Here is a 27,923-nt window from a genome sequence, read left to right on the forward strand (position 1 = left end):
GCTGCTGGTGCTGTGTGTTGGTGTGGGGGCAGACAGAGCTTGAAACAGGAGCTCCTGCATGATGCTGGAGCTTCTCTCCCCAACCTGGCAGCTCACACCACCCCAAACTCGGCCCCTCCGAGGTGGGGACACACCCCAGGGCTGCTCTGGGTCTCCCCAGGAAACCTGCCAAATTGCACAATATGAATGCGGTCTGGAAAAATCTGTTTACCGTGATGCGCTCGTGCAGCTGGAATCATTTAGCTGCTATTTCAAGCAGACCTTCCTGTAAATGTAAAGGGGCACCCTGAAATGCATTTCAAACACAGAAATGAGAAATGAGGGGCTCTGCTCTATCTCATTTTCACCTGCGATGTGTCATCTCTTAAGTGGACCCAAATTACCAGACACCAGTAGGGAATTTGGTTTGTGAATGCCACTCCTGCAGCTGCATATTCCAGTCACCCACACCGTGGCCAGCAGTCTGCTTTAATTACACTGGGGTGTAACCCTGACCTCGACTAACAGCAATAACAAAAGCTGTCCTGGATACCATCTCAGTGATTGCTGTGCACAGGACTCTCAGTTTGAGGCAGGGTGAGCTGTGACACAGTAGGTTCATCACAGCTATAGAAATCCTCCCCAAAACAGCAAGTTGTTTGCATCCTTTGTACACATACAAAATTAATTTATACTGAAGTCCCAGAAGTTTATCCGGTGTTCCCTTCTTAATATCTCTGCTACAGAACACCTGACAAGAGCTTCCCTAGTGGCTGCCTGCCCTGAAGAGAGAGGAGACATCAGCAAGGACATACCAAGAGATCCACAGATGGGTACTTGGATGCAGCCCTGAAGATTAGAGCAATAGCATCATCCATAGTCAACTAGAATTTCTCTTCTACAGGCAATAAATATTGGATTATTTATTTTGCATCACGATTGCCTTCTCCTCTCCTTTCTATTTTTCCCTCTGTATGGTAAGGAAAGAGCATATGATGAGTGTAGTATATTATAACTGAATATTAATCTCTTCTATTCAGTCAGTGCATGCATTCATTTATATGGATGATTTGCTAGTTTTGTTTGAATACACACACGCATATTTAAAAGCGAGGTTTATTATGAAAAATGCCCTCAAATTAACTCTTCTAAAAGATGCCAATATTATTGGCAAGAATTGCATTTTATTTTCTTTGTAAATGTGCTGCTTCCTTAAACATTCATTTCTTTGGAAATCCAGTACTTTTCCAAATGCAAAGGCAGTGGTGATGAGCAACTGTCATTCCCACATTAAAAAGCAAAACCAAGCCTTGATCTTTCTGCAGCAGATTAGGGAAAGAGATAAAAATGAGATGAAAGCCTCAAATGTCTGTTCCACTAGGTTCGAGGCATTCTTTTTGTTTTAGTTCCGCACTCTGCCTCTTTAATTCCCCCTGGCTCAAATGCCAATTTTCTGCTATGTTGGCATGACTGCCGAAGAATTGCTTCTGTTAATAAACTGCACAAAATAGCTGAGCAATTAGGCAATTAAACTGTTTTAAATTTAATTTAAAACCCTGGCATTTTGCTAGGAGTACTTTTTTTTTCTTTAATTCCATCTTTTTTTGTGTGGTGGGAGGTAAAGGGCGAGTTGGAAGGGTGGGAAGGCAGCACAGTGGTGAGGGAAGGGTCTGGTGTGATTGGAGTTGACTCAGGCAGATAAGTATAAGGGCTGTCCACTTTGGGGAGCACATTCCAGCCCTTGTCCCTTATTAGAACAAGTAATTTTTTCCTTAACATTTAACACACAAACAAGCTTAATCTGATTTCTGTCCTGATCCCAGATGGGTATCAGGGCTTGCAAGCAAATGATTTCAGGAGCTGCCTACCTGCTCTTGGCTGCTAATTCAGAATAAAAAGGAGTGCTGGAGAAAACACAGGAATTACTGTGCCCGGGGGTGAGCAACCTGTTCTGCTCATCCCTGCATGTTCCCACTGCATTCAAGGGCATTTTTCCAAGTTACCTGAACTGTAGGAAAGTTTGTCCCTTGGGCTCATTTGACCTGTACTTACAGAGATTTCTTTTCTTTGGTTCAGATCAAGTTTGCATTTTGCTAAGGGCTCTCTTGGTGACTTGCCATTGGTGGTGGCACTGGGATTCACCTTTGCTGGAAATGGGGCCCAAAGGAATGGTGAGAGGGTTTATTCCATCATGCCACAGCTGCATCCCCAAGCCCAGCATCCCCTGCCTTAGCCCACTGCCAGCCAAAGCCCCTCCTGTGCTACTCATACCATGTGGGCCAAGCTCTGGTAGCCCTCCTCTGTTGTGCTACATCCCTTCCCAGCTCATCCATCTCCCCCAGGCCACCATCTAAAACCTGTGCATGCTCCTCTGTTCCAATCCACACTTCCAATCCATCCCATTCATCACCTAAGCAAAGTTCTCTCAATAACCACAAATCCTCAGCTGCCCAGCCCTATCCCTGTCCACTGCTCTTCCACCCTCAGTGCTTCACACCCTGCACTGCAGCTGGCCCACAGCCTTAGCACTGCCAGGTTTTTCACAGCAACCTGTCCTCTATACTTCTCAGTGCATTAAATCTCTTTCCTTACCATGATGGCTGGAAGAAATGAAACATTTTCCCTACTGTCCTGCTAAAATTTTCTGCTAATAGAAACACACCATGTTTTTCAAGCCTTTTTTCACTATCTATGTTTGGATGAATGATGCCACAGCTAATGAAAACACCCTGTTGTATACCCTGCAGTGTTGACTGTCTTCTCGAAAAACACTTGTATCTCCATGGTCACATCATGGCTATTTTTAGTGAACCAGTCATTCCTGTTATTCTCCTAGTGTTTGAAATTAAAAATAATGGGAAGAGAATTAAAAATATTCTTCTAAATGTTACAGCACTCACATGCTGTTTGCAAAATTCTAGGTGAAACTCCATCCTCCCTCCCCCCCGAGCTAATGGGGATATGAACATTAACAACATTCACGTCATCATTGCAGTCAGACTCACATTATCATTTCCACTTAATGCACCGTTGGGACCAATCCTGTGGTAGCTGGGGAAATGTATTATAAGTTAATTCATTATTTCTGATATGATTCTATGCTTAATCGAGATCTCCAGTTCTGCACAATGAACCCACCTCAGAGTCAGTCCCAGGAAGTTCCTCCCTCTGAGCCTGAACCTCCAGCCTGTGCTGCAGAGCTGCTGGCAGTGCAGGCTGTGCCAGGCTGGTCCAAGGGCTGCCAGTGCTGCAGGACATGGGCTGTGAGACATGCCAGGGAAACAGGCTGCCAGGGCACTGTTTTAGAGAGAGAGGCATTGAGGCAGCAGTGAGACATTAAATTCCTGTATTTTGGGCTTCTCAGAGCACCATTGCAGAACACTTTTTGTCTCTATGTATTAGCATAGATTGCAATATTAATTTCTGTCCTCTCCTCCCTCCTGACATTGCCTCACCACCACAAGCCTTTTGGCTGTCCAGTCCATTTTGACAGAAGGGCAGGATCTCTGTGTTTATACAGTTCCCAGCATGAAGGGAAACTGATTTTTGCTGGACCTTTAGCTGCTAGTGTAATGCATATAATAATAATATTGCATCCTTGAGCTCTCTATCCTGTTTCAATGGATCTGACAACCTTCTTAGAAAAAAAGAGGTATGTATTATACAGAAGTGAACAAGCTCTAACATTAAGTGGACAGCACATAATTCTAGATAATCTTCTGAGTGTCACAAAACCCCAAACTGTCACAGGGATGATATAGAGAAGGATAATTAAGATAATGGGTTAGGCTTTATGTTTGTACATTGCTTAGCAGCCATCAACAGAATTACAGCTCCAGGCAGACCTCAGAACACTTCAAGCCTCCTTGGTAACAACATGCAGTTCAAACTTCAGAACAGGAAAGTCCAGGCTTTGCCTTTGTACATTTTTAAGACTTTCAGGCACCATAACTCTTAGAAGAGAAGCATCATCTTTCCTGGTCCTACAGGCAGCAAACTTGAATCTCAGGCCAGCAGCACTGGCAGAGAGTGATGCTGTGGTGGTGACCCACAAGTAGGAGGTGACAGCAGCTCCCCATGGGGTACCAGCTCCTTGCTGGGTAGTGCTGAACACACAGCTACACCCTGGACATGCTGATGATGCCACTTCAGTGGCTGGTGCTGCTTTGCTTCAGCCAAGCCCAGGATTGTCCAGCAAGGCCTCCCTTTTGGTCAGGGGGCTCGGGTCAGATGTGCTTCCAGAGCCTTGGTCACAAAACACTCCTTGGACACTTCAGTTTCATTTTGAAAGACAGAGATTAAAGGATGCCCAGGAACTTGTTTGTTTATTGTAGTTCCTACAAATGCCAGCAGAGGTTGTATTGAAATGTGAGATAAACACGTATGCAAATAATGCATTGACTCTGATTCAGTCAGGATGACTTTGCCAATAAATATACAATCACTTTATAATACATTACATTTGTATATTTTAAATGACCTAATTGATAGGAGCATAAAAGCATTAAATTACTATATAGCAAGACTACTATACCACACTAGACATCTATTAGCATACTACATGTCAATCAGTGTTTTACCAATTAATGGCTATCTAATTATCTTGCTATAATGAGCTTGTTAAATGCCAATTAAATGGCAAGATGTTTGAATGCATTAATAAGAATGTAATTACACAGTTATTGGTGACATAATTTTCACATCATTAACTAGTAACTTATCCTTATTAAGTTTAATAAGTATATTCTTTTAACTTCCCATTGATCCCAAATTAGGATACAATCGCCAGTCAGTTAAGACTGAGTGTGATGGCTATAATTATCAGGATAATTATTGGAAAAGTTTAATGTCTCTGATGTTATAAATAAGCAAAAGAATGCACTGGAGGAAAAGTCAACTGAAAGTGTAACTGTACTGTGCACACAGATTCTAACCTGGGATAGAGAGTCTTCCTCCAGACAAGAAATGTTCTTCTTGTAAGAGACCAGCTTTTGAACCTGGAAATTGTAGTTGGTTTCCATAGCAGAAGGTGAAATCTCCCTTATCAAACTTTTCTACCAGAGTGCTCTAAAGGAAAAGGAACTGATGAGAAAGGCTGAGTCCTTGCCTGGTGTGTCCTCCCCAGGTGAGGACACCCTGGGACATTCTAGGAGATGGTGGTCTGGGGTGATGCTCACCTTGCTTGCTCAGTATTGCTCCTGGGGAAATAATTTCTGCTGGTTTTTTGTTTAGCTGAGATGGATGAGGTGCAATGATGACAAGTCCACAGTGTGCTCCTGCCTGGAGAAGGCAGCAGAACCTGGTGGGACCAGCACTCTGCTGGGAGTGTGGAGACTTTGAGATCATTCTCATTTACACCCCATACTTACCCTGAAGTTTGGTCAGGTAACTTAATCCATCTTATCTTTCTGTTTACTGGGATTTGTGAGAGTAAAATAATCAGTAATGATGATGAGGTATCCAAAACCTCCAAGTCAGGGGCTGCAGAAACACTGATGCCAGCAGCAGCTCCCCACAGAGCAAGTATCAGAGCAAGTCAAAGCAGTCCACAGGAAGCTGGACTCCGATCTCCGCTTCAACTGTTAGGATGTCATAGTTTGTATAAAAGAAAATAGCCAATCTTCTATCCCAAATCTTTTATTTATGAAAGGGAAATAAATCACCCTGTGCATTTCCACACCAGGAAAAGCTATTTAACCAAGCAAGCATGTGTGAGCCATGGCAAATGCACAAATAGTTCTGCATTAATCTTTTCCTGCACCCTCTCATCCCATTTTTGCAAAATATTGGGTTCATACCATGTCTACTGTATTTAAAATGAAGAAAGTTATTGAGAGCCATTTACTGAATTAGGCACTGTACTGAGATATGTGTGCAACAAAATCAGCCCTTGGTCTCAGTGCCTTAATTAGCCACTCCATTTTGATGAGTGCCATGGGTCCCAGTGTAGCCCAGTCTGTATCCTGCATCCCCAGCTGTAGGTGCACTGCACATCTCCAGTGGAGCTTGGCCAGTGTTTCCAGACACCAGGAGACAAGAGGATGCTTGGTCCATCACAGCTCAGCAGAGAGGTGCAGCCTGCATATTAAAAGATTTTTCTGAACTGTGGCCACTGGAAGTACTTCATTTTTCCCAAGGACGTAACTTAGCCCACCTCGAACATTTTTTCTTTTTCTTTTCATCTATCTTTCTGACTCCTTCAGGATTTTATTAAGAGAACTGGGGAGGTCTGTTGAATTCCTGTGTCTCCTAAGATGTATTTAACAGGAATGTGTTGTTCCTATCTTGGACACATAAGATGGGCAAATGCATACACAGACATCACAGAACATCATCTTCTATTGATCTCTGCTGATACAGGCGCATTGTGGATGTGTTTTGCTGCTTTAAAGAATTGTTTTTAGTGGATACTTGTCAGGTTCTTTCCATCCCTCAGTTTCATCTTCTTATAAGAGGCAAAATTTTGTGTGAAAACACAGAGGTGCTCTCCTTTTTCTCAACAAAACAAAAATAAAGAAAGGGGAAAGGGGGGTGGGGAAAGAAACCCTTCCACCTCTTCACAGCATTTTTGTTTTTCTCCCCAAAAGCAATATGAAATCGCACTGAGCAGGTATGGTAATAATCAGCATTGAGTGCAGTAATGATGTGTCTCCTGCACTGAAGCTCCTGACAGGAAAATCATGACCTGCTCCCCACAGGTATCAAAGTCACTAATTAGCCATCAGGCGCTCGGATCGGCATTCATTAGCGGAGCAGACACTGCGGTACTCAGGCACGGGGAGTCGCTTTCAAGTGCGGGCACTTTTCCTTTTGATGGGAACAGACTGCAGCAGCACAGGCAGCACATTTGCTTGCTGGCACTTTCTGGCTGCTGGGCTGCACCTGAGACTGAAGCCGAGGATGCTGCAAGTTCAGCTGAAGGCGCAGCCCGGCGCTGCTCGGAAAATGTTCAATACCAGATCGTGGAGATCATTTCTAAGATCTGCTGCTGCTGCTGCCGCTGCCCACCTGGCCTAAATCTCTTTTCAGCAATGTCCCCAGTGCTGCCATCTAGACCCAGGTGTTTCCTGTGCCTCTCAGATGAAGAGATGAGCTAAAGAAAATGGGTTGTTCCGCTTTTTTTTTATTTTCAGGGCTACGCTAATCAAGGTGGTTCTGCTATAGCATAGGCTAATAAGATGATTGGTAGAGGCCACCTTACTAAATCCAAATCTAAATGTCCTTGGTGTCTGCACAGACCAGATTTGCCTGGAGCCCAGTTTTCAGACTCATCTGTAACAGGATTTATACTTCTGCCTCATATCTATTTCCTTCTTAGACTCTTTCCCCCTCTCTTCATTTTTTTTTCCTTCCTGCTATTTGCTTTTACTCCATGTCTTTGAAACTGAAAATGGTACTCAACAATTAAGATTTTTTTTTTTGCATATTATCTCTACAGTGGCACTCACCATAAGAAAATAATGAGTCAGCAGTGGTAATGTTACACAATTTATAGTTTACCTAGTTCAGAGAGACACTGGAGCCTTTCTATGCACTGAAACATCCAGCACTGATCACCGTTATGGCCACAGCACCTTGCTTGGGTGAACCATTAGTAAATTGTAGCATAGAAATCCCTATAGTGGCTATAAAACATATTTATATATCTATAAAACCAGGATGCTCTGGTATACTGAAAGCACTTAGATACTTGGATAAAGAACATCATGTGGGAGCTGGATGTACAGGAAAGAAAGAAGCCACACTCAGGGTTTGAGATCAGCATTTATTTTCAGGCATCTGCAAGGAAAGCCCATCAGTTTGATGATTATCTGAACATATGTGGAACATTTGTAAAAAGCTGGGAGAATTCCATTATGTATAAGCCGCTTAAAAAGTGGCTCACTTAAGGTTATTACATTGCTGCTTTGGGTTATTTTTGTTTAATTCAAACTCTGCAGTGGGTGAGACTCAATTTCAGTTTAAACAATCATTTCGGTACCTTATCTTTCTCATCATCTTCTGTACCTACAAAATTTGCAGTGTGGGATTCAGATAAATAAATACATGATTACACACACACTTGCTCATCATTTTCTCCATGACATTCCGTTTTCTGTGAATAAAGAAAATGGCTTTCAGGGTGCTTTTTTTCTTTTCCTTCTGAGTGAATGATTTCCAAAGGGCCTGTCTGCCCAGAAGAGATTAACGCTCTTGCCTTAGAATGAGGCCAAAGCACAATTTTAGTGTCAGAAAATCAGTTTTGAATCCACAAAAGTTTCCATTCAGAAGTCTATTTAAGAGCATACTTATAAATTGTCCTCTTTAACCTGCTCCATCTGAGGAAAGAATTAAAATATTTATCCACTGACCCAAGAAAATGCTTCAAACAAGCTGCCCTGTTGATAAAATGAGTAAGATAATGTGGTCTATGATTTTGCCCCATAAGAAAATGCATATTTGACAGCTTTTTAATTAGCTGTGCCTGAGTCTGGGTCCCCAGTGAAAAGGCTGCATGATGTTTCTGAATGCAAACTTTGAGCATCCAAAGCAAACACTGCAGCTACATCCTCTCTGGAAAGACCTTTCCACCACAAAAGGACTCCCAGCCACATGACACCAGAGCAATAGTAATCAAAGATAAAACTTTCAGAACCAATACTCCTTTAAAAGTACTGAAAAGAGAGCATTAAAAGACATGAATAAAACCTCAGTCTTCCCCACAGGAGAGCCTTCATGGAGGAACCTACTTCGGGGAATATCTTCCTTTCACCATTCTACTTTCATATTAATATCCTTAAGATTTCTTAAGTCTATGTAAGAAGAAAGGGACATTTTATGGAGATTTCTTTCAAACTGCAGCTCTGCTATCAGTTCAGTGAACTCCTCCTTTCCACAGGGCAAAGCAGGCACCTGGTGATTAAAATTCAGCCCAAGCCACACAGATTCAGATCTTCTGCAATGTCATGGCAAAGGCTTCCAGCCACTGTGCTCCTTTCCTCTTTTCATGGTACATCTTTCCATACGGGGGTGGCAAATGGCTGGGCTCTGTGAAAAAACACAAAATTGTTCTCTCAGGCATATTCTTTGTTCCCCAAATTAAAGGAAAGTGCAAAACTTCAAGTATGCTTCCCTCTGTGTCCCTCCTCGTGGATTGGTAAATTGGGGTAAATTGTGAATGCACTTGAAATCTGCTTACCACAAGTCTGGTAGCTCATTACACCCTCTGCTTTTCCCCCTCAGATGTTATAGAAATACAACAGTGTAACTAACACTTCTCCTCATTTAGAGCTGCAGGTGGTGGGAGTACGTGTGATTTTATTGTCTTTACTTGGTAATTACAGGTCTGTTCCTATTCCCACTGTGTCAGTGGGATGCTTGTATAGTACATGTATTTAAGTCCTTTCAGGTGTTCTCAAGGTGGATTTGCATGGAATATTGCATCAGTGCAGAATGGTGCCTGTGACCACTGTCTGCAGAAGGGGTGCTGCCACACAGGCTGGTCTGAATGCTTCTATTGACACGAGGGCAGTGTAAAGCCTGGCTCAGACAGAAGTCATCCCAGGAGGGACAGGAGAGCTGGGATTTGGGTGGTCCTTCCGGCAGAGTGTGTCTCCACATCCATGAACCCTCTGCAGAGGGTGCAAAGTGCAGTACTGCTGAGACCCCAGGCTGCACACACACATTGGGTCATTCCAGGAGCCTTCCTGTGGGAAATATTTTCTCCCGTTCCCCTTCCCCTTCCCCTTCCCCTTCCCCTTCCCCTTCCCCTTCCCCTTCCCCTTCCCCTTCCCCTCCCTGTGAGCTGTGATGGACCACAGGGCAGTGCCAGCAAGATTGACACAGCCTCTGATTTGATGCACGTGACAGGTCCATTTAGAAATGTAGATATTATTATCCTTTGATTTCGGCTTCTGATTCCTCCAGATGTTTGTGGTTGATTACTCAGGCTCCCTTCAGGTTCCACCACCTTCCATCAGTGCATGTTATACCTATCACAGACAGAAATCCATGTGTAATGGGAAGGCACATTACATATACATCCAGTGAATGTGCTTATATGTTAACTATGTATTAATACCCCACATTCATGGTACACTTTGATAAACACAGGAGCTGGAGCCAATGCTGCTGACAGAGCAGATTCTTTCTGAACTTCCCTTTGAATTCCCTTTTTCTCTTTGAATTGGGATATTTGCATGAAGGCTGGAAGCCCCATCTTTCTTCTGTTAAAGAACTGGTGATCTTTGCCTCTTCTCCATTGAAATAGGCTTGTGAGTTCAAGGGCTGAACTCAGCAAAGCTCACGAGCATGGGCTGAAACCAACAGGATTAAACCCTGGGCGAGGCAGGGGAGCTTGGGGCACTTGTTTATCCCTAAGCACAGGCTCAGATGCTGAGGTGCTGAGTAAGGACTGCAGCACATCTGAAACAACACAAAGCCCTTCTTCCATGGAGTCCATCTCCTCTTCTGCTGCCTCTCAGTTAAATGAAGCCAAAGATTCCCATGCAGCACAAAAGGAATGTCGGGATGCAGAGGTGCAGATGCCCAGGTGTCTCCAAGAAACTTCTGGAAGTACACAAAGCTGTTCTGAGCCATCTGGAGATGATGAGAACTTTGTTTCCCATTCTTGTATGGGAAGAGAGAGAAAACCCAGAGCTGTAAAGACCAAATTAAGATCCCCAAAATTATGTTTTCAACAAGTTGATTACAGAAAAGGCTGGGCATGTGAAGTGTCAAGGGGCTGTAATATTTTAATCAGTACATTAAATGTGACAGATGGTCAGAAGTCAAAATCCAAAGTGCTCTCTCTGTTCTTTGAGAGCACTTGAAATTTGAACCTCTCCGCATGCTTTGGACAACACTGGTCCAATTTAAACTTCCGAAGCCAAGTAAGAAAGAAATAACAGCTATGTTTTTACCCACTTTTCTCTAAATGGCTAAAAAGCAGTCAAAACCAGAGGTAACTCATGGAAAACTGTCACATTAACAATGGTGGAAGTTTGTCTTTAATGGAATCTTACATTTCTCTCTCTATAAATCCAATTGCCTCAACCATCTTTGGCATCCATCTGTATTAGCTCAGTTGTACTTCAGTGGAGATCTCAAAAGCCTTCTGCTCCCAGACAATGGCTTAAAATCCAGTGACATTTGTCCTACCTCTTTCCACCCAAAAGATTACTAGCTAGGAAGATGCTTGGATGGCAGTCTCACAACCACAGATCTCCAAGAGATCAGGACCAGGAGACTCAGTTCTGCTTTTGCTGCTGGATTTCTTGGCCCCTGGCAGGGCACACACGATGCTGGTGAGAGCTGCAGCCTGATAGAGCATCACTCTCTGCAGAGCTCCCCAGCCCCTCCTCGTGTTTAAATTCAGCCCCTCCTCGTGGCTGAATGCCTGAAGAGGAGCTTTGCCCCTCCACCTGTCTTATGTTTGCAATGCAGGAGCCAAATTAAAAGATTTTTTCCCAGATAAATGTAGGAAATGTTATATGTAATTAAAACTGCACTCCACAGTCCTCTCTCCATCAATAACAAGGTCCAGCAAATTCCAGCTCTCTTCATAGTCCCCTCCTGAGTTTTCATTTTTCTCCTATATTTTCAAGTTTTTTGCCATATATTTGCTTATAAATATTACCATTTAAGAAGGGAACAATTGAGGGATATCCACCTGAGGTCAGAAATTATATTTTTTTTATTATGAGTATTGGAGAAGGATGCACAAGGCATCAGCAGAATGTTGCAGCATGGGTTATAGATTGCTGCTCAGCAGTTGGTGGGTTGGCTATTTCTTTTAATTGCTGATACTGTATTTTCAGACAGTGCTGATCTTATGACAAATCTTTTTGCCTACTTTTCTGCAATTAAGCAATTTAGCTGATAGTTGAAAAAGTTTTTTTACAAAATAAATATCCATTGTAAAAATACACATATGCCTGTACACCTATGGATATGCACAAGAGTGTGTGCACATGCAGAGGGAAATGAAACTAATTCACAGCAGTTCTGACAGGGACATTTCCTTTCTCATAATTCTAATTTTTTTCTTGTGCTATCTGAAGAACTCAGAATTTTGCTTTCCCAGACAATTCTTGTCCTTAATGACATATTTTACAGTATTTTATTTTAGTTCAAAAGCCCAAATATACAGTGAAAAGCTGTTTCAATGACAACTGTGTGTGTGTGTGTGTGTTTGTAGCCTCAATATGCATGTCCCATTTTCAGTTCCTGAACTCTGAATAAGCTGTGCTCACCTCCAAGAGTTATGGATTTAAGGAATATAGGTAATTGCACCATTACCCTTTTTTTTTTTTTTTTTTTTCCTTCAGCCTGCTCTGTTAGTTTATCATACATGTGGTCTAATTAAAGTTTCCTGCGAGACATTTCATCCAGAATAAATAATGTCATTGCTCAGAAGGGCTTTAGTTACATTTTTTTTCTTTCCAACTGTGCTGAAAGGGAGGTTGCTGTCTAAAAAATCTGTGCCTGGGTGGAAGAGACAGTTTTATAATTGCATTTCCAGTCTTCTTTGTATTCTTTTGTGTTATATGCTTGTACAAGAAGAAACTGGACAGTCCTGTTGGATAGCAGCCAGGCAGAATTGTCAGAGAAAGAGAGGCCAGATTGAAAATGAAATAGAAAGGGGAAAGAGAAATAAAAAATATCAGGATGATCTCTCAGAACAATGACTTAAGAAAGTGAAACTGGAGGAGAAAATAGCAATTTTGTTTTGTGTCAGCTTCTGAGGTTTTAAAATTGTCTTTTGCTTTCTGTTTGGTGTTTTTTTTCCCTCCAGTTGTGACAGAGAAAAGTCAAAGTATGGGGACGTGTTTCAGAACTGGGACAAAACATTTGTTTTCTGGCTAAGAGTCAAGCACTGAGAAATCTGAGTGCACTCTGAAGGAAGAGAAGACTGTATCTTGAAAGTTGAGGCTCTGGCAGACTCAAGGTCATATTCCTACTCTGGATGAGATCAGCTTTCCTCAGTTTGGCATTCTATAAATTAATTAATTCATTAATTAATCAGTCAGTAAATACATATTCTCTACTGCTGTGAAGCAAGCGGAGACAGGATCAGCATACCCAAACCTACAGACTGTGCCTTGACCTTCACAAGTCTGAGTGTGAAGAGCTCTTCTGATTTTCCTTCCACTCATCATCTTTCCCTAGTCCCTGCAGGTTTCAATTTCTCAGGCTGATGTACTAGAGATTTGGTAGCAAACAGGTTAGCTCTGCTTTGAGGAAAGGTGGCAAAGGTGACCTTCAGGAATCCCATCTAACCTGGCTTTTTCTGTGATTCTTTTTAAGTCAGTCACGAAGCATCCATCTACAAGCACCAGCAGCTGTACTCTTTGTTCCAGAAAGCCCACCAGTCATGGCCAGACAGACTCTGTGACTGGTAAACAAAGGGGGAAAAAAAGAATAAAAGGGAGGCAAAAAAACTCTTTGAGCCTTGGGATGTGATTATTTGTGCAGGGGCAGATTGAGAACAACTGAAAAGAAAGGAGGAAAGTAAATGCGAGCCGTGAGAAGCTGAATGGTGAGCACGTCTCTTCCACACTTTCCTTGAAGGCACAGCAAGTGGAGCTACTTTATTCATAATGACAATATGATGTGATTCATAGCAATTGCTTCTTCACAGTAAATTATTCTAAGATGCGTTGTTGTGCCACGTTGCAATGGCACAAATGAATGATGTTAAAATACTGAGCAGACAAAACGATAACACCTGTTACAGAGCCACTTATAAACCAGAGTGCACAGAGGCATTTGTACCTGTCTCTATCACACATTGTGAGCTACACATCTTAGGATGGTTTATGAAGGAGAAGGCAATTTCTGCTATTCTGTATTAAAACATTTCTCAGAATTCCCTTAATTTACAGACATCCTCTCTCTGTTTACTTGACATCAGCTCCTTCTCTCTGCCAGGCAGCGTAGGAGAGAGTTCACAACTGGCTCAGCACTCAGATTTCCTGCCCAGATCAGGTCTGGGAGGAACAGGGTAACCATATCTCCACATGTACATTTAATCCTGCCCCGTGGTAGTACACAATTACCCAGACTGAAGAGAGCAGGGAGCTGTGCCCTCTCCTGATGCACCGTGGGGCAGCCGAGGCTGTGAGCTGGCACAAGCAGTCAGGGCAATGCCTCGTGAGAATGATGTCCTGAATTTCCACAGATTTGCACAGGTGCTCAGCACCTGTCTGGGAGTCAGGCAGGTCAGTGTCTTTGTGCATCTGCCTCTAAAGACGTAATGCAATGACTCATTGAGCAGGTGGAGGGGTGAGGATGGCTTTTGCCATCCCTGGGTAGGGCGCTGTACCTTCAGCTAGCTGTCACCAACAGAGTATCAAAACACTGATGTAATTCAGAGCAGAGCAGCCAGGACTCAGCCTATGATGGCACATGGCTTTCCTTGAGGGATTGACAGCAGCTCCCAGGCCCCTGCCATCCCAGGAGAGCTGTGGGGAGGCTCTCTCTGAGCATGGATTCACAGAGGTGGGCAGGGCACAGAGCTGTCACCAGAGAGGAAATGCAGGATGGTCCCTTTATGCTCTGCTGAGAACATCTACCTCCAACAACACGGCCAAGAGCACAGTCATGTCTTTGGGTTTTTTTCAGGGATGGGGAAGATGTAGAACAGCTTTCCTCTGATTTCTAAGGAAACTGGTTTGATTGCTTGCCAGACATCTCCTGTCAGATGTCTCCCATGGAAATGGAGCCATAGCCCAGCCAGCTCCACTGGGGTTTTTGTTCCATTTTCTAACCTTGTATGTGAGACACTGCTTCATTCTTTCTTTTAGTTTTCTTCCTCTCATTCCTCCTTTTAATTTTCTTCTCTTTCTTTTTGCTCCTTGATGCAGTGTGTTGTCTTTATTAAGATGCTACCTACAGGATTCTCTCCTAATGCTCACAAGTGCCTCTTCCATCCAGAGGCAGCTGGAGAAATTGTTCCTCTAAGCACCAGACACTTAATGAACAATGAGATGAACTCTCCAGTTTGTTTCCCTTCTCACTCGTTTGTCCTCTTTGGCATTGTCTGTGCAGTGAGAAGGTGTGTACCAAGGTCCTGACCAAACGCTTGGAGCTGCAATCATCCTGGGATACCCAAGCCAGCTAATTACCAGCTTTGTTTCTCTCTCCCTTGCCCCTGCCTCCCTCTGATGAGAGGGGGTTGAAGTGGATACTCAGCCCATACAGAAATGCCCACATTTCCCTCTCTCTTTCCCTGCTAAGTGGTCCCCCAGGAGATACTCTGTGCCCTTTGATGACAGTGCTGATGTATCTCCTCTTAACTAGCCTAGTCCCTCTGGGAAGCACTGGGGAAGTAATTTGGCTCCCACCAAACTTTGAAGTTCAGGTTGTTTCAGGAAGGTTTGCCAGGATGGAGACAAACAGCAGGGGCTCTGGATCAGGTACTTGACTTTGCCACGGAAAAAGGCAAGGCAAGAAGGTTTTAAAAGCCCCAAATTTCTGTGCTGTGTCTCAGCACTGTCTGCTTCCCACAGCTGGAGCTGCAGCATCCGTGCAGAGCCGTGCCATGGGAGTTTAGTGGACCAGGGCAGGAGGGCAAGGGAAATGCATGTACCATCCTGGAAGACAACCACTGCCTCTTTTATTGTGATAATTTCTGCTTTAAGATACAGACATTGCTGTTTATCATCAAACCCATCACACTTTCCCAATGACCAGTGGGCAGTAAGGGGTTCCTCATTTTTATGGAAGGTAAAGAATGATTAATTCCCCAATTAGCTGGGATGGTTGCTGCCTGAGGGATTCCCATCCTGTTCAGCATCATCCATTGTTGTTTGATCACGGGGGAGCAGGAGGATGAGGTGTAGCACAGACCTGGGCAGCTGAAGGAAGTAGCCAGGGAAGGCAATGAACCCCCATGGGCACTTCTGTGGGGGCTGAGCAAGGCCTCAAGAGGCTTTTGCCCTAGGAGGAAAGCAGGGATGAGGGGATCTCCTCAGAATAATGCTGAATGAGGCTGTGGAAGCAGGGAGCATAAAAAGGCAGGAAAAACTAGTTTTTCAGTGAGAGCTGAGAAGGTCCAGTCTGGCCAGTACGAGGGCGGTGAACAGCCCTGAAACTTTCTTGTGGCTGTTTCTGCATATCTGAAATGCCACATATCCATGAGCAATTGCAGCTCCTTCACACCCATGGGCCACTGCTGGCAGCCAGTTTGCAGCAGCTTGTGTGGGGTTGGCGTTCACAGAGACCAGAACATGCTGGTGCAGCTCCTCCAACATCACTTCTGAACCAGACTCACTGCATGCAGGTTCTTCAGCCTCCAAAAAAGCTTTGGCTGTTTCCAAAGGTGTAGCAAACCTGCTTTGTGACCTGGACAGTGAGGCCTTTAGCACGCATTTCAGCTCAATTGCAAACACTTCCTATGAGGCTGGATTAGAGGACAGGTCCAGCTCTGTAATCCAGCCAGCTAAAACCCTGTTTGACAACATGTTCTTCCTTTTTTTACCTGCACATCCCTGTAAGCAGGGTAAAGCCTAGTTGAACCAAGCCCTTGAGATGTTTAAAGCTCTGTGCAAATATTTGCTAATCAGTGCTCAAAAATCCCTTGTCTGTACTGAACAAGTAAATGTTGCTGGGCCTGGTTGAGTCTTAGAGTGTATCACAGCCTCACTGGTCCCAGGCAGGAGCAGATCAAACAGGAGCAAACACACAAAAGCACCAGCTCAGAGAAGAAAAGTTTTCCAGGATCTACCCCATCACTTCCACTGCCTGAAACAGCTGTTGGCACAGGGTTGCTTTCAACTTGCACACCTAAGACTGCTTTTCCCCAGGCAAACTACCATGGAACCCAGCATCCAAGGTCTGCCTTTTCCAGATTTGTTTGAGATATGACTTTCTTCTCTTAACTTTGCCACAGCCACCACCTGGCTTTACAAGCTGGTTTCTTGGATTCCAGCTATCTCCTTTACTTCTCTGGATTTTGACTGTGCCCTTACCTTGCCCTTTGTATTGGCACATCTCTGTCTTTCCTTGGATTCCACCCAAAGGAGCCGATTCCTGTCTTAGTCTTTACTCCTTGGGTCTATAATTCAGTCCAGTTCATTTCTGCAAGACATGTCCCTGTATTTCTTTAGCACCTCAGCCATGCCATGAAGCTGAAGTATTTGACAGGGACCTGAGACCCTGTGATCCCTTCTCAGGAGGTGCCTGATGGCTGTGGTGGAGCCCCAGGCTCAGCTGGGGAGGAATGGACTTACACCCCCCTCCTCACCCACTGCATTCATTGCCCTGAACATGTTTGAGAGGTTTTCTGGGAAAGCTCAAACCCCCTTTTTTTACCTTTTGCGCTGAAGATTCACATATCCTTAAGTCAGTGCCCTGGATCTGCTCCTGTGTTCCTGCCTGTGGTAGATCTGCTTTTATCATCATTGTCTATTCCCATGTGGCTGCTCCCCTCCATGAGACTGCAATCCACAGCGTGGTCCCTGCTGGAGGGAATCTTGTGTGATAACAGTGTGCATTTGCAGATTCTTCAGTCCCAGCAGGCTGGGCTGTATGTACTGAGAGGAGGACTGAGGGAGATTTCAATGCCAGACTTAGGTAAACAGCACAGCCCTTGACTTCTGCATGATCTCTCTGCAGCAGTGCACTTTATACACATATCTTTTTGGACTCTGCATTAGAAGTGCATATTGATGCCAGCTGTATCAACAGATGGGTTCCTCATCTGCAATATTTTGTATAGCCTGAAGTCTTTAGGCTTGCCTTCATGGACCAGAGATCATTAGCAGTGAGAATCCTTCAAATGTTGACTTGGCTAATTTGTCTGTCAATGGGGTCTGTGTTGCAATTTAATAGGAAGCTGAGAATATAAAAGTGAGTTGCATTATCCCACAAGGATGGCCTTGTAGCTGGTTCTGCAAGAAGGAGTTTTGCTGTTCAGAACAACTGAGCCTCACCAGGCCACCAAGCTCTGGGTGAAGCCAGGACAGTTCCCCTCGCTCTCCTGAGAGGCTGGCTGTATTCAAAGTTTAGAAAATCACTGGTTGCTTGGCTGCTCCCTTGTTGCACATAAGCTGGCCTGGGAGAAATTACCAGGATCTGAAGCAAACTCATGGGTCTCTTGTGTCTGAACACCAGACACTCCTTTCTCTGCAGAAAATTAAGGTGGCCATGAGCACTGGCCAAGAACAATTTGCATCAGTGTGTGTTGCAGCTTTGGTTCAGCATTTTATCTCATTTACTCAGCCTCCAGCAGAGCTAGGCAAGGACTGCAAGAAAAAGAACAGGAAAACAAATCTCCCCTCCAGCATCTGCTCATATGCAGAAATAAATTCACTTTATGCTTCTCCATTGCTGAAAGCTCAGAGTGAAAGAGCAGTGGTGCTGCTGGCTTGGCCATCTGTCTGGGGCTGGGAACTGAGGGTGCTCCCCAGTCCTCCCACAGGTTTCTTGCTTTGCCTCAAATTAAACAAATAAACTATTTTTTGTCTCAGCTTTTAACCTGTAAAATGGGGATAACAGTCCCCTCTGTTCCCCAGGAATACTTTCCTGCAGCCAGCATGGGAATTGCTTTCCTGGTACTCCCAGATAAATGCTGCTCAATGTGCCCAGCCATCCTGGCATGAAGAGAGGCACTTCTGCCAAGGCCACCTCACTCAGTGTCTGCTGAGAAAAGTGCTAGGATGTGGCTGCGTTGTTTGTAAACTACTTTTCCATGCAGTCCACAGACCTGCTGAAACGGAAGCAATCAAGATGTCCAGCAAAAGCATGATAAGTAATTTACCACCCTGGCTACTTGCATGTTAAAAAAAAAACAAGGCTCATTTCTTGGCATTCACTTTAAGGCTTCTTGAACTATAACTAATTTTTCTGGCCTTTCTTTCTGTATTATTTTCTTATGCTTCTCCTGATATCATGTGTATTATTATGTAAAATAAATAAGTGTGTGAAATTGAGTAAAGAAATAATGGAAAAGGGTTTGTTGCAGGAGTTCTCCCTTGAAGCCTCCATTTCCTCCTACAGATTCCACATAAAAGCCTCTTGAGGTAGATAATAGAATAACAAGCCAGGCTACTGAAGTGGGGAACAATCAGGAATCAAGTAAGATGGAAAGTGGAAAAAATAGTAATAATAAAAACAAGAATGTAAATGATATTTCAACAGTATTGGTGCTGAACAGATCACAGTTTTTAAGCCAGAAGTGATGATAATGATTTTCAAATGATAATAAAAATAATTAACTTCAAGGCTCTTCCTTATTCTTCTACCCTTTGCTCCCACCTACAGATCTCACAGGATCCTTTGACAAAAAAGCAAATTTTATCACGTTGTTTTTATTCTCAGCAGTTTCAAGGCCTGGGCTGTGGATTTCATGAATGGGTGGTTGGTTTGGCTGAGGACAAGGCTCTATGGGGATCCTTCTTTCCCTCCATTTTCTTCACAAAGGCTTGTTGAAAAAAATCTATATTTTGAAATATGACCCTTTTGTTCATGCAATGCAGCACAGTAATTCCCAGGTCTCTACCTCTTTTTCTTTGATACCAGGGAAGAGGATGGGTTTGGTACAGCTTTGTTCCTGACTAGAAGAAGTGCTTTCTTCATAAGGATCATTCGTTTCAAATAGATCAGCTTGTTTAATCCTCCCCTTTGTGTCTGCCACAAGTCCTACCCACCAGGGCCAACTGGGGAACACATTTCACAGGGACTTGCTATCAGCATCCCTCTCGTGAGGCTCTGGGGCCTTGCACACCAGCCAGGATTGCTCGTGGCACATGTGAAGGATCAAGGCTCTCAGACACAGTGCAGGAGTGGGATTTTGAGGGAAAACCTTTAAAGGAGAGCTTTCAGAAATAGCATAGTCCCCTCTTCTCTGCTCTTGGAATGTGTGTCCAAAGCAAGAAGGCTGAGGTCGAAATTTTTGGATGAATCATTTTTTGGGCTTAAAATCAGTGAGTTTGAGGGATGGGCAATAGATGGCATGGTTTGTTTATATTATTCCTGTGCTTTGGCCCAAGGAGTGAGCCAAAAATCCATCTCTTGGGAACGGTTTCTTTTGGAGGTTTTGACAATGGAGCCAGGTGTTTCTTTGACAAACAAAGAAACATTTCTTTACAAAGCATGGTTGGAAACATGGTTCTTAGAACATGGCCAGCATTGAGGAGCTTCCTCACTTACAGCTCCCCAAACTGCCTTTTCCAGGAAGTCCATTGCCTGAAAAAACCCTTGCTCTTTCACACCCCACATGGCATCCACTCACTTTTTGGTATTCTGCCTAACAGGCCCCACTGTCAAGTCTCTCACCAAGGCTTTGCAAGCTCAGCTGGTCTCCCAAGAAATGTCTCTGTCAGCTGTGACTTGTACCAGGCCATACCTTTAGACAGTGTCCTGTACAGTTTCAGGGCTCTTGCACCTCCTGATTGCTCATAACTATGCTGGAATTTTAAGCAAGATCTCTGGTGACACATCTACTGGCACTTACCTTTGAACACGACATACAATGACTCAGCTGAGTGTTGCAGCACAAAGCCAGCTTGCTGATTTGAAAAAAATAAATTATGAATAGGTGGTTTTTCTTAAAATATGCGATCTGCTTTTGTTGTAATCCTTAATGCATCACTGCCCTAGCGAGGAGCAGCATTACTGATGTGTGAGCAGGATCTGTGTCTTGCACGCAGCCCTTGGAGCCGGGGGGATCGATTCCCTACCTGGGAAGAAAATGCCTTGTTATAAAGGGCAGGCTCGGAGAGGGATGGGGAGGGGAGGGTGGAAGGGGGAGTTATCAGCTTCCCTCCTGCTGACTGAGCCTGGCAGAGCCTGTCCAGGGAGTGGAGCTGGGGTTTCAGAGCTCAGGGCAGGCACGGCGCCGGCCTGGCAGCGATTCTGCTGCCGGCGCACGCAGGTGAAGCTCACAGCGCTGCTCTTTGGGGCTGCTGATCTTTGAATTCCTCTGCTCCAGTGCTCCCAGACAGCCTTTTCCACAACTGAGGTTCTTTCTGCATGACTTTCAGCCCCATGCCATTGAGGCAGTGTACCTGAGCATGGGACAGAGCAGGAGACATCCTCTTAGTGAGTCAAACATGGTGACACAGAGGGACAGAAGATCTTGTGACCCAGACATGGGGCTATATACCTATACAGACTTCTCAGGGCTCCCTTCCACTGCTAAAATTAAAAAAAAAAGAACAGTAAAATTTGATAACACCTTTGATTTTCTCACTCAGCTGAGCTCACAATCAGCATAGGCTGCCAGTTCCTTGTTACAGAAAAATACCCAGCTGGCTTGGCCCTGTTTACACCATCATACGTGTTTGGCACAGCTGGAGGATGGCTGTGTCACCCTCAAAACAAAAATTTTTGGCATGACCCTTGAATGCTTTTGCTTGGTGTTTTGCCTTTAAAACAGAGAGAGGATTAAAAATAAAAAAAAGTACTTTTCCCTGGGGTGCCATCAGATGCTAATAAAATCTTTAATTAATTCAGATTCGGATGGGCTCACATTTTTCTCGCTAGCTCACAACTTCAATCAAGTTTTTTTCTTTTTGTGATGCTGCTTTCATGCCACTTTTCACTGCATTTCTGCTTTATCTGGAATTGTGCTATATGGGCATATTGGCAGGAAAGGCTGGGATAAAAGAGGACTGGGATGAGAGAAATCATTAGCACAGGATGTATTTTCTGGGTTTTTTTTGGAAGAAACCCTTTTCAGAAGAAAACCCAAAAGGTCCTATTGCTGTTACAAATCCCACAGGAACTCTTTAATACAGACAATTTGCCTGATTGGACTGCACTGGTCTTAAGCATTAGAGAGAGACAAATCACTCTTAAGAAACATTAAATCAAATAAGATAGAGAGAAATCTTGATAATGTGAAATGAATTCTGTAAAATTAAAACATCTGCTGAATGTTCACTTCATAATAAAGCGATAATCTCTCTGAAATGGAGCCTGTCTCATTACCAGTTTAACAACTGGTGTGGATGGTGTGATCTAATACTGGTTAACTGAGAAGAAGTGATACATATTCTTTATTGGCCCTAGTAAGAAAGGAAAGCCTCTCTCTGCTGTGCTGTCAGTCCTTCCAGGGTCAATCTCCCCATTCACATGCCATCCTGTGGATAAAAGGTTTACTGTACAGGGTACAGAAGCTGTTCTAATACTGTGAGAGGGAAGCATTTCAGACACCTTTCTCCAAAGATAAGTAGAGGAGTTTTTCTGGGAGCTAATAGTCTAAAGATGGAGGCAGGGAATAGAAGTATTCCAGCCTAAGGAGAGGCTGCACAACCAAAGACCACATTCCCAGTGCTCCCAGCCCCAGCTCTGCTGGCCAGAGGCTCCCTGGGTGCTGGAGAGTAGAACAGGCTGATGGCCAGGGTGGACACTGCATGCAAGGTGAAGGAGGGCACTTAGGAAGGGCTGATTTAATTTACAGACTGTCACGTCACTTCCTGCTTCAGCACCTTGCTGGAACAATCTTGGAGGATAACCTGACCTGGAGTCTCTTCTTCTACTCTTAAGTGGCTGATCAATAAGCCCAGGAAGAAAATAAGAAACATGTGGTTGATTTTCCTTAAAATACACGTGTAGCCATGCTTGGCAGGCAGGGATTGAATTCAGTGCTCAGGAGTCTGAGCAGCATTTCCAGCTCCTTCCCTCCCATGGCACTGCCTCTGCCCCCTGCCCCTGAGCTGCCGTGCCCCTGGGATGCTGCAGAGAACTGCAGTCTTTCTCCCAGGCTCTGGACACAACTTCTGCATGCAATAGAGGTGTTCAGCTGCAGGAGAAATGCCATTCTCCCCTGATGCTTTTGGGATCATGCCTCTGAATGCACCTTCACCTGATTTGCTGTGGATGACCATGAGGTGATCTACCCTGCTCGTGTCTTGCTGCAGAATACAGAGCACTGCTGCATAAACAATGTGCCATGGTCTGGGGCAATATTATAATTGAACAGATAGAATAGATTATTATCCAATTGATGTGCAGCATGGAGCTGCAGCACTCCCTATCCTATTCCAGCAGAGCTAGGCCAGGGACTCTTTCTAAAGCATGCATACAACCAGGAAATGTAAGCAAAAGGCTCTCGAAATAGTAATAATAACACAACATATCTCTAGGGCTGACAAGTGTGTTGAGTGCTGCAGTTTCACCCATAATCTGTCATAAAATCAGACAGTTCTATCAATGGGGAAATAAACAGTCGGGATAATAAAAGGTGAGTGCTGAATAGCAACCCTTCAGCTCCCTCCAGGCTTTATTAGGATAATTGATTTTGGAACATTAATAAGGATATTGATTAGCTTTAAGGAATTGAAACTCAGGGTGAGGGAGGGAGCTGGGAAGGAGGGAGCTGCTGCTCCTGGCCACAGACTCGTGGAGGATCGGGAGCCCTGGTACGAAGAGTCGATCAGTTGTGCCAAAGGATCAGCTTTTACCTTCAGCGTGAATTAGGGCAGTGATTCTGCAAGTGCACCACCCACGTCATGAGGACCTGAGAAATTACAGAGCAAGAGTGCTTTCAGTGCCACGAGGCTTGTCTTATTAGTGGGGTCCTCACAGGCAATTTCCATCGCGTGATTCAGCACTTCAGCAGAGCCTTGGTTCAGCCACAACGGGGCTGGGGGGAAGGAAAGTCAAGCGGGAGGTCTGTGTGGAGGAAGCTTCCATGCAGCAAGGAACTGATTAGATCAGGAGTGTAATCAGCTCCCTGAACTTGCAAAGTAAGGTTTCACTGATCAGTGAATTCCCAGGCTGAAAGAGAACTCTCATAAATATGGAATTTCACTTTCTTTCTTTTCAAGATCAAGTGGTTGGCGTGATTATTTTTTTCCTTGCAAAGTTAAAGCCCTGACTTTCTGATACGTTGTAGAAGAAGGAGCTTGTTTCCAGCCATTGAGTGAACAAAGTCATGGGCATCATGTTCACTCTCCCAGTAAAATAATAGCCTTGAGAAATGCTACAGCATGTGGCAAAATCAGAGCGAGCTTGCATTTTACATACTGTTGTGATTGAACAAAAGTGTCAGGTGCCTTCAGGCTCTTGTTTGGATTGATTTAAAGATGAACCTGGACCTGAACATGGCTGCTGGCCAGGTTGCCTTATCATATCTTAAGCTTGCAAGTTGTTACATTAAATACCCTACAAAAACATATGCACATGTTTAAAGTAGTTTCATATCACTGGAGACAATGTGGAATGAAATAAATTCAGAGGTAAAAGCTGCCAGGACCAACTTTGTGTCTCAAAAGTTTCTAAATCTGTGTGCATACCAGAATTCGGACACCTTTGATGGGTCTCCTAAGACTGCGAGATACTAATTTTTGAATGTGAACCTTTCAGTAGTTTCTTATTGATGCACAGGTAATTTACATGGTCCCCCTGGAGCAATCAACGGCCCTAACAGAATCCTACCAGAGAAAAAAAGATCTCCTATTAATCTCAGGTATATCTGGACCCAAGAGCTTGTTAGGAAATGCCTAACAAATTATGAAATGCAAAGACAGCAAAGAACTGCAGCCAAAAGTGCCTGTTTCTGAATTAAAATATAGCATTTTCACCTTTTAGCCAATTTTCTCACCACCTGGGATGAACAGACCAAAGTTAATGGCAGTTATGCTCCAACTTCAGTCTTTTGAGGAGTTATTGAAGGACTTTCAGCATTTCCTCCCAGAGCTCCACCTTCAATACCCAGCACAGCTGTGGGTGACCCTTGTGCTCTCTTACCATTCACAAGGAGTGAGATCTGAGGTTTTTCCTTGCTCCACCGTTCCCTTTATGCCCCAGGGATGAGGGAGATGCTTTTGTCCTGCTGCTGCATGTGGGCACAGAGAGCATCACTGGGGCAGGAGAGGCTCGTGGCTCATGGCTTCGCTGCTTTGTCTCTGCTTCTGAGCAGCAGTCACGTCCAGGCAGTGCACACAATGAGTAACTGATGTCCACATTTTTTTCCCTCCCTCAGCTTGTCTTGTATCTTGCTCCCCAAAAGTAGATAGAGAGTAGAATATTTGGAAGAATGAGGCCGTGGATAAAGATTATAATAGACAGGTAATTATAATAAAGAAAGAATTATTAGATAACTGGCCAGATAACCGGATGGATAGATGTGGAGAGAGATCTGATAGGGGTTTTTTCTCTTTTGCAAAGCCCTAAAATAAAGGAACTCTTGCACATACATAAATCATCTAGCTCTGGGATAGGAGCAAAGACAAGTTCCCATAGCAACAAGATCTATGCTGTAAAGCTGCGCTGCCCTTTGTTATGTATCATTGTGATATTTCTCTCAGACATGTCATTGGCAATTACCCACAGAAGGAGAGCTTAAATTGTGCAGGGGCCCAGCAGATCCACCTTACATTATTTTTCTGTAATTAATGAGATTATTGAATTTCCACACTAATAAAGCATGGCAAGGACTCTGAAAACAACTCCTCTCTGAGCCAATTCCGGGTGATTTCTCAGTGCAGCACCCCCACCCTGCACACACACACCTCTGCACAGACCTTGGTGCGGAAGAAAAAGGAGAGCAGGAGCCTTCTGTAGAGCTCTCCTGCTCTGCTATGAGTCAGCCCGAGCAGCATTGACGTTTCTGTGTTGCCAGGAGGTGAAACCCTGTGTAAATGTTCCTAAAAGCAGTTTTCAAGCTATTCATCTTTGATAACATTGTTTCTTTATGAATGCTTGAGCTTCACTTAGCTGCCTATGCATCACTTTCTGACGGGTCTCCATCTATTCTGCTGCTGCCTGCATGCAGAAAGCTCCCTTTCAGACAAAGAAGAGCACTTGGATCCTCTTGGAAGCTTATTTTCCTGAAATTTCCTTTCCACAGGGACCTACCCTGCCCTGGATGCCAGCCCTGTCCCCTCATGCAGTGGGGCAGGGAAGAGCAGGATGTGACAGCAGTGCCTGGCTGTGCAGCACTGGGAGATCCAGCTCAGGTCCTGCACAAATCAGGACATCACCTGTGCACTGAGCCACAATGATGCTGTACTTGCTGCTCAGCTCTTGAGGGACAGGGCTTCCCCATCATCTCTCCTCCTCCCCCAGCCTTCCTCTGCTCCTTTCTTTTGCCTTTAATTATTTTTTAATATCCAAGGAGAAAGAAATATGTGGCAGGAGACAATTTTAGAGCAAGTGTTCAAGAGGGGACTCTCAGGGAAAAAACCACAGTGGGGCCTGGTTCCTTTGTAATTGAGTGCACAGAGAAGGGTGACCTCTGCCTTGTCATGCCTCCTCTGGAAAGAGGGGTCAGCATCCCCACGGGGCCAGCAGACCAGCCCTGCATCCACTTGTAAACACTTTAAGATCTTCTAATGCTACATTGATAGATAGCAAGATGAAACGCAGAGGACTTGTGCCAGCATATGGGAGAGTATTGAAGAGTCATTACCTCATTTTGCAGCTGGTTTTTCTGCAGTAATGCCGTTGTGGGTCTTTTAGAGATGCTTCCTGCTATTCATCTCCTTCAAAGGTTTCCAACGTGCATCTGCCTTCTCGGCTCCTGGAAGCATTTTGAAATTCTCCCACGACGTGTGCTTTTTGGAGGCAGAATGTTGCTAGGATCACTGAAAAGTCTTTTCCCTGCCTGTTCCCTTCCTTGCAATAACAATAATTTATTGAGAAGGTGCTTGCCAGGCCCTCAATCTCATGTGGGAGATGCAGGGAGACGAGGCCCCAAGGACTTGACATTCTCCACAGACAGCAGCAGTTCAGCAGAAGTGCAATGGACAGCTGGGGAGCACAGCATCTTGTCTTCCCACAGTGAGCCTGCCGTGGCATTCCCCACTGCTCCCTCTCCACATGAGCTACTTTACTGTGCTGGGCTCTCAGAGAGCAGTTTCACAAAGAAATATTTTGCCTGTTTGCCTGTGGAGCACTTCCTTCCCCAAAATGTCCTCGACTTCATCCTCACAGAGCACTGTGGGGCTGAGCAACACAGCCAGCATGTCCTGATCCTGCTCCTAATTCTGGCACTGCCCTTTTGGGCAAACAGTTTTCTCCTCCTGTCTTTGCAGCTCTTCTTGAAGAGAAAATCCTGATTTTTTTTTTTTTTTTTTTAAGTGCTCTGAGCTCTCACAGAGAAAATCCCTGAAATGACTTTTACACCCACGTTTTATTTCACTAGCCTAATTTCTCTTCTTCTTCTCTTCAGGTTTCATTCTATTCCTTTCTTTCTACCTGCCCACCTACCCACCTATTGAGACTGTCTAATCTCTCCATGGCAATTCTCTCCATCTTTCCAAGACCAAAGTGGTTATGTTCTCATGTTCAAATGTGTTCTCTGTTTGAAGTCAATTGCAAGCCTGTTGCTATTTTTCACAAGTTTTCCTGCTCCCTGATAATGATCAGATAAATATCTATGCTCAACATCTCACCATTCCTCTTGATGCAGTTGGCCAACAATTGAACATCTCAGCAAGTAACATTGTCAGAAGCAAACTGCTGTATCTATAGTTTGGTTAAACCTCCTTGTCCTGATTTATTGGCAAGCATCAGGATTAGAAGAACAAATGCTACTTTCTTTAAAGCTGAAAGGAAGCATCAAATTGTGCTGCTTAAGAGCCGCATGATGCTGAATTTCTGCTGATGTGACACAATATCCTGGAAAATTGCATAAAACATCTTAAAAACACGGAGTACAGCTTCCATTCACAGGGAAAACCATCATGATGAATTGGCAAGTCATATCCTTAAGTTCACTGAAAGCAGGTCTTAAGGCTCCTCTCTAATTTCTGAGATTTATTGTTAACTTGCCCCATGCACATGCCTTTGTCAAACATGAGCACAAACAGCCCTGCTTGCAGAGCCTCAGGAAATTCTGCCTGACCAGGGAATACATTTTCCTCAGCATCTCACTGCAATTCTCAGCTTAAGACATTTGTGTGAGGAGGAAACTGTACAGCAAGAAGAGTTGAGAACTTGACTATTGATTTAAGGCAGGTTAAGTATCAAACACATCCCAAAGAGAAAAATGGGAGCACTAGTTTCCCAAG

This window comes from Lonchura striata, chromosome 12, assembly GCF_046129695.1.
Source record: "Lonchura striata isolate bLonStr1 chromosome 12, bLonStr1.mat, whole genome shotgun sequence".
Lineage (NCBI taxonomy): Eukaryota > Metazoa > Chordata > Aves > Passeriformes > Estrildidae > Lonchura > Lonchura striata.